The following is a 14323-nucleotide window of genomic DNA, read 5'->3' as shown; positions in this document are numbered from 1 at the left end:
CAGGAAATAGGCATTTTAAATATATAGAGCTCATTAAAGGGGCCCTCTAAACTGTTCCGTAATGGTAAAGGATTTTGCATTCAATGTGCAGCTATGAATGAGCGATTTAATGACCATGTCCATAACACAGTTGTCAGCATACCTTTAAACTTGATACTTTAAAGAAAACAACTGACATCATGAAGCTAATTATTAGAACCTCACTTTGTCAAATCTTTACCAAGCTTCAGACACACTTTAGTAGAAAAAAAAATCCTTTTATGAAATGAAACATTTGCTATTTCCAAAAATATGAGAAGAAACACCTACAACATAGAAATCCTCCCTTTCGGGCCAATGGAGAAATAGAACACTGTACACAAGTTCTCTTACAACACAGGCCTTTCCAGTTCTTACCAACCAAATGTATGCAACTGTGTGTGCGCATGCACATGCACACGTGCACACACATACACAAGAATTAGTGCTGCAACACAAATACTACAATGTATCTCCAAAATAAAACATTTCTGAACTCCCAGAATGGACATTTCAGAGAGACAAAAAAATACCAGCAGCTGGGTGATGATGCTGGGCAGGGCATAAAACAGATCATTACTAGTTCATGGCAATTGTGCAAGTACTTGTAAAAGAGTCCACAGTATTATAACAGTCCATAACGGTTCTCATGTGCATGAAACTGAGTGGGAGGAAGAAATCAGAAGGGAGCTGCCCTCTAACATAGTGGGGAAAATATGCCACATGTGGTCCATATCCTAATTGTTTTGGTGCCCCAGGGACCCTGCTGTTGGATTTGAAAATGCACTGGGGGAAAAAAAAGCACATGCACATCCACACTAAAACATGGTGCACAAGGAACACACATACTGTTATAAAAGGAGAATTGTGCTCCCGGAAACCTCAGGAAAAATGATTCACCCCTAAAAAAACGGCACATGCAACCGAGTGTCATTTTTGTGCAGAATGCACTTTGGAGAAGAGGACATGTTTCCTTCCTCTTCCAGCCGTCACACTCCCAAACATTTGGCAACACATGGTGGTTATAGCCCACTGCAGGCTGAAATTGCCCCTAAGATACTCTGAAGTTCTGTATCGATGCCCTAATACAAATTACCCAAAGATCCTTATGGCCATTGAAGAAACATTCCATATACAGAAAAGCACTTTTGGTCCCAATAATTTGTTTCTATTTATTTTACTTTAGAAAACTAGTAACAATATAATCTGATCTTGTTTGAACTTTAAAAAACCTGGCAAATTATGCTGCTTCTGTAGAAAAGTTTGTAATGATAGATTTTCTTTGAAAAAAATCAAAATCACTTTAGTGAATACTACTTTAAAAACATATTAGCCAAAACCCTGTTGCTTAACATAGTAAATCAATGAGTAGTCCCACTGAATCAATGGGAATTTGGTGAATCAAATCCTATGCAAGTTCCATTGATGCAAATGGGCCCACTCTGAGACTTACTATGAAGTAGGCCTATTTGAATCAATGAAACATACAGAAGAGTTGACTCACCAAATTCCCCTTGATTCAGTAGCTTACTCTAGAGCGATTTACTACACTAAGCATCAGAATTTTAGACAATGTGCAGGTTAATACAGTGAGGTCTCTACTTAAGAACGTCCCTACTTAAGAACAATCCAACTTAAGAACAGCTCCATTTGCTAAATTTTGCTTCTACTTGAGAACAGAAATCCAAGATACAAACAGGAAAAAAAAACTTTCCTGCTCTTTTTTTAACCTTAGGTCATCTTAGGTTAAAAAAAAATCTCCCCCTAGTGGTAGAGTACGTATTAACCAGCTTTGCATTAGTTCCTATGGGAACTAATGCTTCAATGTACGAATGCACCTCTACATAACAAAAAAACAGCCAGAACGGATTAATTGGTTTTCAGTCCATTCCTATGGGAAATTTTGCTTCAACTTAAGAACGTTTCAACTTAGGAACACCATTCCAAAACGGATTAAGTTCTTAAGTAGAGGTTCCACTGTAGTTTCTATGGACGGAAAAGAGCAGATACAGATTAAATGGTTTTCAATGCATTCCTATGGGAAATGCAGATTAACATAAGAGCTTTTCAACTTGAGAACCACCTTCCAATACGGATTAAGTTCTTAAGTAGAGACCCCACTGTATCTCACAATTTTACTCAAAAGTAAGTTCATATGGCCCCAAAAGATATCACAACTACTGTACATGGGAAAGAAAGTATTTTACAGACAGAGAGAAAAAGCAGGATTAACAGAGATAGGTTAGAAACACAAACCCCTCAAAAAAAAAAAAAACCCTCCTTTGGTAGCAATCATTTTTCTCTTTTTTCAGCTTTCAATCCACCAAATTTTAACATAAAATCAGAGTTTCCTTTGGTGTTAAAAGATGCTGCATGCTACGTATTTAACAGAGCATGAAATGGTAGAAAACCAAATAAAAGAACTAGAGAACACTGGACATTCATGTCATGTCAACATTCAAATGACAAAATCTAAATCTGTCTTTCATAGGTCTCACCCTTCTCTTTTATCACAGCCACCCATATTTCAAGAAGAAATCACTGAAATATAATGAGGTTCAGTGAGAACTTGTGGGGCAAGGACTAGAGATACTGAGAAGCACCTGGCTTGTGTGAGTTTTAGAGGCCAGGCTTTTTCCTACCAAATATTTAATCTGGAGACACATGAATCCTTACAAAGCCTGTGTTCTACCTTGCATGTTAGTGTAAGTTGTGAAGCAATTACTTTTAACTGAAAAGAGCAGGTTTCTAAAGAGTTGCTCAAGTGGTAATTAACAAGGGATTTTATAAACTGCAATTTTAACACCAGAACAAAAATTTCTGAAGTAAGGAGAAAGGCGGGATAGAAATATTTCAAATAAATAATTAATAGCAATGAAATAAAAATGAATGCAATTAGTTGTGATTTTTAAAAAGTTAAAAGTTTAATTATGTGTCAAACTCTTCACCATAAGAAAACACACATGAGGATAAAAAAAGATGGACTTTGCAAATAAAGGCTATTTCTGTATACAGTGGTGCCTCACATAGCGAGGTTAATCCGTTCCGGATTAACCTTCACTATGCGAAAACATCGCTGTATGGATCAAAAAAAGCCATTGGAACGCATTAAACATCATTTAATGCGTTCCAAATCGGCAGAAAACTCACCGTACAGTGATGTTTTCTGGGTCCGGCAGCCTCGCTTACCAACGCTGCCCGCGGCCATTTCGGGTGTTCCGGCGGCCATTTTGGACCCGCTGAACAGCTGATCCGCGGTCTCGCTGCGGCTGAAATGCGGCTTACCAAGGGCGCGAAAACGCTGCCCGCGGCCATTTCGGGTATTCCGGCTGCCATTTTGGACCCGCGGAACAGCTGATCCGCGGGTCGCACAGCGAAGGTCGGTAAGCAAAACGCTTACCGAGCTTCGCTATGCGAATTTCACCCATTGGGGCCGACGCGATGCCTTCGCATTAGCGATCCCGGAAGAGGGATCGCTATGCGAATTCATCGCTGTACGGGGCGCTCGTTAAGCGAGGCACCACTGTAATGGGTTTTGCCTTAACACAAAAGGAAAAATCCAAGGAATTTGAAGATATTATCAACCTTCTTTCTTTATTCATATAAGAGCATCTGCACAATTTAGAATCATGGACATATATGAAAAACAGATAAAACAAAAAAACCAAATTAAAATGTTAAAAGAAAAAAGAGACTTCCAGATTGATGCTGCGATGAGACAGCAGGAGGAGTATGGGGCTCCCTCTCCTGGGCTGAATTCTGACCTGTTTGGGACACCCCCAGGGGGTTAAAACTACCCCAAAGAGGTGGTGAAACAAGGGAAAGGCCTGCTGATCACGGGGGAACGGTAGTTACCCACATTTGATCCAGGAAACTCTCCAATCGACCAGCGGGTGGAAACAAGCAGCTGAACTAGCTTGCTTGCGAGTCGTCAGCAGCTGAATATGAAGAAGCAATAAACACTCTATTTAACATTGTGCTAGAAAGGGGTGAGAAACATCTTTAAAAACTGCATCTATTTACTATCCCTGGACAAGATAACTTCTACAGCAGAAATAGTGTCTCAGAGCTCTCCATCATTGTTGATTGAGCTGCAGAGAAGCTGGGGAGAGGAAGAGACGGAGGGAGACACAAGGAAAATAAATTTGGTATTAATTAAACACTTAATTATACTTAAAGGAAGTTCAGTATTAACACTTAAGATTTTTTTCCCCTGAAAACACTACTGATAACAACTTTGAAAAACAAAATCTGTTTATGCTATGTGTAACAGCTGTCTAAGGCACTGGCAAGATACCTAGAATCAATGGCCTTGAATGTTCTATCACTGTTTGGACCTTCCTTTCTCTTTGAGGATGGAACTAAACTAGAGACAAATTAAAAAGCCTAATTTTTAGAAAGCCTAATGTAGCCAAAGTGGGACTTACAAACTGTATCCTGGATGTTGAACTGGATGGGACCTTGATCCTTTAGGCAGAAAAAAAAATCTACGTTGGAGACTGGATTCAAGCTTAATGGAACTGGATTGATTACTTTAAGCATATGGATAACTTTAACTTGGAATACAATTTTTGACAATTGGAACATAATGACACAACAAGGACAATTTTGGGAGGAAACAAAATCTACTCTTCAAGCAATCTTAGAAATAGTGAGATCCCACAACGAACAGACAGTTTGCTGTCCTCTGAAGATGCCGGCCACAGAGACTGGCAAAACGTTAGGAAGAACCACTTTCACAACACGGCCAAGAAGCCCGAAAAACCCACAACAACCATTAGATCCTGGCCGTGAAAGCCTTCGCGAATACACAGACAAAATTATTCACGGCGCAGCTGAAGAAGAATCATAGTCAACAGGAGACATGAAATAATGAACAACGGAATGAGATGGCGATGGATAGTGTATGCCAACCTAAAGAAGGGCTGGAGAAAATTAATGGGGAAAACCTAGTGGAGTTGAGGAGAGTCTTAAGGGAATATAAGAGGAGAAAATCAGCAGAATCAATTACAAGTAGCCTGGAAGATCTACTGGAGATAGACCAAGTGTATAAAGATCTATTGGAGGTAAATCAAATGCATAAAATGGCCTCAGAGGATGTTTAGAAAGACAGAAACAAAAAATGAAAAAAAGATTATAAGAAGGAATTACATAGAAAGATGAAAAAGGGAAAACAGGAAGGTGGCCATCAATGTTGGAAAGCATGTATATACTTAATTTCTGGAATTGCAAAGGGGCATGTCTTATATATTAAAAAAGAATTAAACTGAAATAAGGGAGCACTAATCAGAGTAAAGACATAATATGGTGTTTTTTTAAGGCAAACTGAAGCTAGACATAAGGTTGGGGTAAACAAATAGTACATAATGAACATGCATTAGATATGATATTGTTATGGACAGGATAGAAAATGTGGAGATAGAAATGGAACTTACTCAGTTATCAATGGTATAAATTACGAAGTTTGTCGGTTAAATTACCTCAAATTATATAGATTTGGAACTGGAATGACTTTTATTAAGTACGTTATTAGAGGATTTTGAAACCATTGTATACAATGAGAGCACAGTGGTGCGTCGCAAGACAAGTACCCCGTTTAAGGACGAAATCGCATTATGATGAATTTTTTGTGATCGCAAATGCGATCGCTTTATGATGGTTTCAATGGGGGAATTTCACTTTGCGATGATCGGTTCCCTGCTTTGGGAACCTATTCTCGCAAAACGACGATTTTAAAACAGCTGATCGGAGGTTTCAAAATGGCTGGCAGGTAAAAATCATGGCTCCCCGCTCTTTTCTGGGACGGATTCCTCGCTGCACGGGCAGCAAAAATGTCCACGCTATGGAGGATCTTCACTGGACGGTGAGTTTCAAGCCCATAGGAACGCATTAATCGGGTTTTAATGCGTTTCTATGGGCTTTTTTATTTCGCATTACGACGGTTTCGTTCTACAGCGATTTCACTGGAACAAATTAACGTCGTAATGCGAGACACCACTGTAATATTATTATAATAGCCAATAATGTATACTAAAATACATACATGAACGGTTTGAATGATTGGAAGATGTGTGGAATTTGGGGGGACAACTGGGAAGACATCAAGATGCAAAGAACAAATAATTGTAAGCAACCCATGTAACACGATGTTTGATAAGCATGAACCAAATGTAGATAAATTGAAAAGCCAATAAAATGTATTTTTTAAAAAATAATAACGATTAGACTTTTTTTACCAGAAGTGGGCAACTTCTATAGCATTATCTCACCCATTGGCTAAATATTCTTTTGTATTTGTGGTGGGGCATAAATTGCATGCACATATGTGCTGCCCTGATTGAATTTCTCCATAATCATAGAAAATTTCTCCTGTATGCAAGTCTCACCTACTTGATTATTTTGGTCTTCCTACTTTACTTTGAAGCCTATTAAGTGATTTCTAGGTGGTCCAGCCATCTATCCTGGTGAGATAAACTCTTCACCATCCATGCATCCAGCAAGGTGTGTTGTTTTTGTTCTCCACAGTCTAGCCTAGTGTCTTCTGGTTTAATATTTAGAGCTTGAGATATGTGCAGAAAACTTTCCCTCAGTTTTAGCCATCATCTAGGGCAGGAGTTTCCAAACTTTTCAGCGGGAGGGCCACATCATATATGCTCCACATTTTTGAGAGCCAAAGGAAGGTCAACAAATGCTACTCAAGTTATTTTATGTGCTTCAAAACCATCTTCTATATGCTGACCCATACAGCTACTGCCAGGCCTAAAGTCTGGAATTAGAAGAAGTTGAACTTTAGAGACTGGATGGTTTAACATCATTTGTTCAAACACATTGTAAAAGTGACATAGTAGAGAGAGTGGCCTGTAGCTTTCGGGGTACATAAAAGAAGCCTCTCTGAAGAGCAGAAAAGCATTGTGAGTACATTTGGGTGTCCCCTGCGCAACAGCATGCAGACACCAATCTTTCACTTGCAGAACCATTACACTGCAATCTTCCTGATGAGCAAAATGACATTATCAATAACTCTAAAGTTGAAAGAGTAAAACTGAATTATGAAAAGCTCATCTACACGTATCTATTATGACAAAGTACTCAAATTCTTAACAAACACTTAAAACTTCAGTAAAGCATGGGGTTGAATGTAAAAGCAAGATGAACAAAGATACGGGGGTGGTCATCCCAAAACACTTCTTTAATGTTGCTCATGAAAAGGTGTTTCTGAGAGTTAAGGAACCCAGCAAATTATGTGGTGTGAGACATAGATCGTTCAAGCAGAAAAAGAGAAATAGTGGGCAAAGGACTCTGCACAGGTAGGTATAGACATGTCTTTTTAACCTTACCACAAAGTTTCACCTGTGGAAGGCCCTGCAGGCTGTGTTAAAATATAAACCAACTTCAACAAATATTTTATCATCTGAAAGAGTCTTCCTTTACTAGTCCTGTGTTGTGTTGAGTTCTGACACCCACCATCCCCAATCAGCATGTTATTCAAGGTGTATGAGGGTTATTGTCAAGAAATCCCCTTCTTGGATGCACATCTTTACATGGTGAGGGTGTGTGTGTGTCAAAGAAGCCAATAAGGTCAGGAGGCTAGATGCCATTACAAGCCTGGACAGCAGGGCCAGCCAAGGCACAATGTTCACAACTGAGGTACGAGACTAAGATATATCCACCTTCTTTAGGAGTGAGGGCTGCATCAGAATAAGAGAATGGATATTTCTAGAAACCTCTAGAAGGCAGCTACTGGGTAGAAGTGATAGCTGAAGGTGACACTGGCAAACGATCTTCCACAGAAAACAGCAGTGACACTCAAGCTAACTTTTGTTAATACTGCACAGAGGAAGACAATGGCAAACCACTGCTGAACCTTTCTCACCTTCAAAATCTTCACAGGACTGCATCTAAAGCTGAATTTTTAATCATTTCTTTCCAAACTGTACTTCAAACAGTACTTATACCCTATTTTTAGTCATAGCCACAGCTTTAGTGTTTAAGAGTTTGCTTTCCCAAACTAAGTAAATGTTCCTTAGTCTTCTTCTACTATAGAAATAAACCATTTTAAAAGCCCAAGAAATATACATTCCTAAAGAATGTAATGTACTAAAGTAGTATTTTCTTTTATCACAGGAACCTGAAGAATGTATTCTAGTACAAAAAAGAAAGGGAGATTAAAATCTGCATTTAAATGGAAATTTAGCGACATACATAGAATGAAAATGTGTTGAAAAGATCCAGCTTTACAAACTTTTGAAAACTTGACTTTTTAAAAGTGTCCTTTGTGACAACTAATATATGTTTTACTTGTAAATGTTCAGATAGGCTGGTGGAACTTCTGTTAGATGAAGTTCTTTGTATGAATATTCAGAACTTTAGGGAAAATGACATGTACTCAACAATGCAGCACAGCTTTTTGAGTGGGAAGTGCCCCTCACATAGTCGCATCCTTTTTCTTATATTTTATTTTAACCCCCCGATCAGAAAACATAGAATTTGCAATCAAATTAATTAAAATATGAATTCCAATAACTTCACCACAGACTTCTAACCTCATACATCCCCATTCTACCACCTAGATAAGAATGCCCAGTTTGAGAGTGGAAGGAAGCAGGTCTTAGCACAATTCAAGACTTCTGCCCACACTGTAGAGCTTTGATCATCCTGCCAATTAAGGATAATGCCATAACATTACTTAGCTTATAGGAACACATCTTCCGAAGGTTAATAGGTTAATAGAGATGAGCATGCATGTCATCTTGGTCTTTTAAGTCCTTTCAGTCACTTTCAACAGGGATAAGAGAATGTGCCATTAAGCTCCTGTACAGATGGCAACTATATTATCACTAAATTGACCTACATTACCAAAGAAGGCTCCAAGATTTGCTGGAGAGGATATAGGGAAACTGGAAAGTTTATTCATATGTGATGGAAATGTTCAGTGACAATGAAATTTTAGCAAGAACTGAAGAAATCAGCAATGCTATATATCACTTTTTTCACCTAAACCCGTGTAGCCTTATTTAACATATCAGACGTCAATGTGTCTATCTGGAATAAAGAAGTGGTTACATTTTTATCAGTTGATAAGAGATTTCAAAATATGGAAAGATTTCCAAAATCTTACATTTGAAGGGTTGTATAAATGAGTCTGAAATTTTACACTTGAGCAGCATACTGAAGAAGTCAGAACGCATGAGTTAGCTTTGATATCTTTCACTTTGTACTTCAGACTAACTTTGCTTGAAGGCAAGTTCCTTTGGCTGATTATTACTCTAGTCTTATTTGGACGACACACCTCTGACTCCATTCATGTGTCTTCCCAATGTTAAACAAGTATTCTTTAACTACTGTCAAACTGTTTGGTACCTCCCCTGTAATGGGAGAGAACACACCATGACTTTTTCATACTTGATGTTGTGATGCCATATTAATCTATGTTCTTATTTCACTGTAATATTTATTAAAATAAAACTAAAGAAAAAAGTAAGTACATGGAACCTATCACGTAGCGAAACATAAAACTGTACACAATGTTAAACCAATAGCTACAAAAAGTAATTGAAAGTCTGACACAGGGATTGGGATCCAGTCTGTTCTGGAAGATATTGCACTACCCTGAAAAGTCAGTTTCATAAAGCAAGTCTTCACCGTGTACTTCTTCTGTATTCCTGGTAACATCAGCAACAAAGAATGCTTTTGAGCAGCTCTCTTTAGTGCTCCAGCAGTTACGTTTTGGGTGGCAAACAACCATCCAAGCCTTTGTTGTGGGTTTTTTGGGCTCTTTGGCCGTGTTCTGAAGGTTGTTCTTCCTAACGTTTTGCCAGTCTCTGTGGCCAACATCTTCAGAGGACAGCACTCTGAGGACAACCATCCAAGCCTCAGTTACATCGTTTCTTGATTACTGTAAGGCACTTAACTGAAGAGTGTGCAAGGACTTAAAGCAACAGAACACAGGGTAGCTACACTGCAAATTGGTATCAGGATGACCCCAATACAGAAAGTCCTGCAGTGGTTACTAGTTGTTTGAGGATTAACTTCAGATTTGCTATAAACATTTAAAACCCTAAACACCTTGGGCTTGGTTATCTAAGGGATTACCTGTATTGTTCAAAACCTGCCTGGACAATAAGAGCTTTAAGGAAAGGTCCTCTCCAAAGTACCATCACATGATGGATTTCCTCCTGTGCTCCTGACTGTGGAATGTGCTCCCATTAGAACTGTGATCAGTTCACATTCTCATTGTTTTTTAAGAAAGTTGTGAAAGATATTTTCAAACTAACCTTTTAAACTTTTCTACTGATTATTGTTATATTTGTAAATGCTCTGATCATAATGATTTTGATGATTTATTGACTCGTGTTTTACATTTGTCTTTGTTTAATATCTGTTAGCTGTCATGAGCACTATATCTTAGCAAAAAAAAAGATATAACAAATGTCATAACAAGTAAAGGGGAAACGAGTTTTCAGTGTTATGTATTATAAACTATTTGGAGTCAGCAAAAAATTAGCGATCCAGACTTTTGGCTGAATTTGTGTTGTTATGTTTTTTGTTCATTTTAAGTGAGTAAGAATAAAGCTACTTTTACTGTTTGAAAATCAGTCATATGATTTTCACCAAGTTTTATTAACACCACACCCCACTTCAACACTATAATGCAACTCAGATGCCATTTATTTTGTAAGCACAAAAATAAATGTTACCATCTTCAACATCAATCTTTGCTAGTATATCCAAGGGTACAATACATGCAGAAGTGGCTGCAGAGGTGCCTATGCCACAAGTGAGGCATCTGGACACAAAACTCTCTGTATTGTTGCCAATTTTACAATACCATTAAAGAAATGCTAACAAAAGAACTCAATAGAACTCAGAAAGGCCATTTCAATTATAGAGTGCTGCTCATTACCAAACTCTGAGACAGACAATTACTTAACTTTTTCAGAGCTACTGTTTTAAGCCAGTGTTTATGTATTTAACCTAGTTAAACTATGTATTTTTAAAACTCCCTGAGCAAAAAACAAAACAAAAAAAACACACACAGAAATCATTCCAATATAAAATCACAAAGCAATATGCTAATATTCTAAAACAAACCTGGGAAGAATCACACATTTTAAATACCTTTAATAAATTGACATTCATTGTTTCACCATCCAGTTAAATAATAAATGAAATTTCTTTTCCATTCCAAGAACCTTAAAAACAGCCAAGAAGAGGATATTGTAAAAGACAGGAAACAGTGTTTGAGTGGAACCTTAATTTCAAGCTTGATGGCTGCATCTCTGAGAATAATGGAGAAAAATTTTATGAAGCATAGGGTAGAAGCTTTGGAAAGAATTGTACATACCAGGTTCTTACAAAGGATTTGATATTAAAAAGAAACAAAGCCTGAAAATAAACAGAACTAACTGCATTCAACAAAAGGTAACCTAGATGTCTCAAGTTGTACCTTGGCATTTTTTTCAGTTTTTTGAGATACTTCACAAGCTGGACATCCAGAGATGGACTGACAATAGCCACTCATCTTACAGCAACTGTACACAGTACATTAAACTGCCATCTTAATGGCATAAGCATTTTTTAGAAATTCAAAACACCTTGTTTAGTCTTGGAAGACAAACAATTTAGAAAAAAATGCTTTGTGAATTGTGAAAGACATTTAGTGATGTACTTACTTTTTCTGTTTGAGCACCATGTGCTGTATATCTGCTACCCTTTTTTCTCCCAACTTCTTAAGAATCTGCAATTTCCTACTCAGGTATTCTACTGCATACAACTAAGATAATTTTATAGTGGATGTTGGCATGCATGAAAGTCATATCCCCAATGCTCAAAGCTGGCCATCTGAATTTTTGCACATTAAGTGTGAAACACCGGTAAAACTGCATTTAGCTTTACAAAGTTATTGAGATTCTCTGCCGAGAAGAGCAGACGCGCTAGTTTCCAATCACAGGAGTGCTGCAGCCACATTCAGACAAGTGCTGTAACCCTTTTCAAATATATAGCACCCATGTATATTCCCTCAGATCTGCTTAGCCCTGGTTACATGCAGGAAAAACACATCCAAATGGCATCAGAGGATGTATGTAACATGGAATGAATTTCCTCGAAACCTGGCAGTTACACCTTCTATGGGGTAAAAAAATTCCATTCTTGGGACTAGTGAAAATAAAATATTTATTTTACATGTTAATATATTCAAGAAAACCAAGAATTCATTGTATTATGTCTTTACTATTTTTCTACGAATCTTTTACCTCATCCACACATCCCACAATAACTACACTGTCAGCATCTTATTCATCTTCTTTCTATTTGCATGGTCTTTTCACCGTCCTGCTGTCCCCATAAATACACAGAAGTTCCTGTCTCCGCCACTGGAAGAAGGAAGACTAAGTGTGATAATAGAATTTGTGCATGAATAGTTCCTTTTATTGACAATTTTCAAAAGCTTTTCCAGGTTTGGATGTCTTAAAATTCAGTGAACAGGGACCAAATGTCCATGGCTTATATTATATAGTATATCATCAATAACACACTATGCTGTACTGCCATAAAGTAACATAATTGAACCTATGTCACCCTTTCTATTACATGGCACTCTTTTCTGATACTACATACTTTGTTTACAAAGGATTTCTTTCCCTTCCATGATTCAAATTCTTGTTTTCTTCTCTTCTCAACCCTCCTCAGCCAACCCAAAAGGATAATGTTGTTGTAAAATGTGTATATAAATTAAAGCAATTATTTAAAAAATAAAAAAAATAAGCACAATTGTTTAGGGCTGAAAAGGATTTTTAACTGATGTCTACTTTCTGAATGGCATTAAATTAGTAAACAATGCATTCCTGTTCTCTAGCCATTGTTCATATTATCTTTTCAAATCAGTTCTACAAAAATGATCAGATTTTGGCATTCATTTAAATTACCATGGATCTAAGACAACTCTAGTCAGGTGCAACAATGCACATGTACATCTTTTAATGAGTGTATTATTTTTGTGTTTTAATTTATATATCGGCAGTTTTGCACTAGGTTTAATACTAATGGGATTATACATGAATAGAGATTACAAAATCTAGAAAGCCACAGTTACAGTGGGGTCTTGACTTGAGAACTTAATCCGTATTGGAAGGTGGTTCTCAAGTCAAAAAGTCTGTAGGTCAAGTCTCCATTGACCTACAGTGCATTGAAAACCGATTAATCCCGTAACAGGCCGTTTTTGTTCCATTTTGGTTTTTTTCTGGTCTGTAAATCAAATCTCAGTCTGCAAGTCAAACCTAAATTTTGCGGCCAGAGAAGTCTGTAACTCAAAAAGTCTGTAAGTCAAGCCGTCTGTAAGTCAAGGGTCCACTGTATTAGAAAGACACTGTCAGTAGTGGGAAATCTTAAAACAGGTGGGTAATACTTGTACTAGAACACCAAAATACCAACAGGTAAGCTTTTCAGTCCTACAAGACTCTTCACCAGCTTTTGACTAAGAGGAGAAAAACACAGAAATCCACAAATCATCCTGACAAGATGCTGAAGCTGTAGAATGATGTGGTGAATTAATGTGTCATCCACCTGAGCAACAAGCACAGGCTGAACTGAGGTGAATGCAGAATCAACTTAGCCCAATTCATGACCTTTACTTAGAAAGAATACTTCCTTTACTGCTGTACTCAAAAATAAACATAAAACATATGGTAAATATTATTATTACGGTAAACTCTGTTCTGCCATTGCTCTTGGTGTCTGGCCTTTTTACTGTTGATTAGCAATAACGGGAGAGTGTGCAATGCACACAAAAACAATTATGGAAAAGCTGAGCTTTTAGAAAGGTAAAATATCTTTTTGCAACAGCTATTAGATGATTTGGATGTATTACAACAGAAGCTAAAGTACAGCAGCAAAAACATATACATAGTGGGCAGAACCTGCAACCGTATTTTCTAAAAATAGACCCTTGGTTTGACAAAATCATGTACAGTGGCAGCAAAGTAGGCTCCAATATATGATGAGAGTGCCACTGGAGAACATGTGAAATCTATTTTTACAGGCAGCTAGATTCTGAGGCTGACAGATGACATAGCATCTACCTGAATTTAGCCGACAGATGAATTATTAAAACAAAAGCTGCAAACTCAAATAGGGAGTCTCATTGTCTAAGTGATCTTGTCCCTTCTTCCCAACCCTTTTGCAGACAGCAGATATAACTTAAGGACCTTCACAAGGAAGCTGCTGTACAGGCTGCAATTCTTCATCTGCGTAAACTTTATACAAACAGCCGAATGTGAAAACATTTTAGTTATATAGTGTAGCATGC

General features: G+C 37.6%; 1 protein-coding gene and 1 long non-coding RNA gene across 5 annotated transcripts in view; both read right to left on the bottom strand.

The window, feature by feature from the left end:
* Window positions 1–14323, bottom strand: part of DPH6 (diphthamine biosynthesis 6) — a 335370-nt gene that overhangs the window by 283865 nt on the left and 37182 nt on the right. The gene's annotated exons all lie outside the window — the stretch shown is intronic.
* On the bottom strand, window positions 3652–13024 carry LOC144588682 (uncharacterized). Its single transcript, XR_013544337.1, has 2 exons — window positions 11137–13024; window positions 3652–9383 (listed from the first exon to the last, which is right to left on the bottom strand). It is a non-coding gene; the product is annotated as an uncharacterized LOC144588682 (long non-coding RNA).

This window comes from Pogona vitticeps, chromosome 1 (assembly GCF_051106095.1).
Source record: "Pogona vitticeps strain Pit_001003342236 chromosome 1, PviZW2.1, whole genome shotgun sequence".
In the NCBI taxonomy this organism is placed as follows: Eukaryota; Metazoa; Chordata; class Lepidosauria; order Squamata; family Agamidae; genus Pogona; species Pogona vitticeps.
The sequence above is the reverse complement of the archived record's forward strand: the minus strand, read 5'-3'. Positions and strand labels throughout refer to the sequence as shown.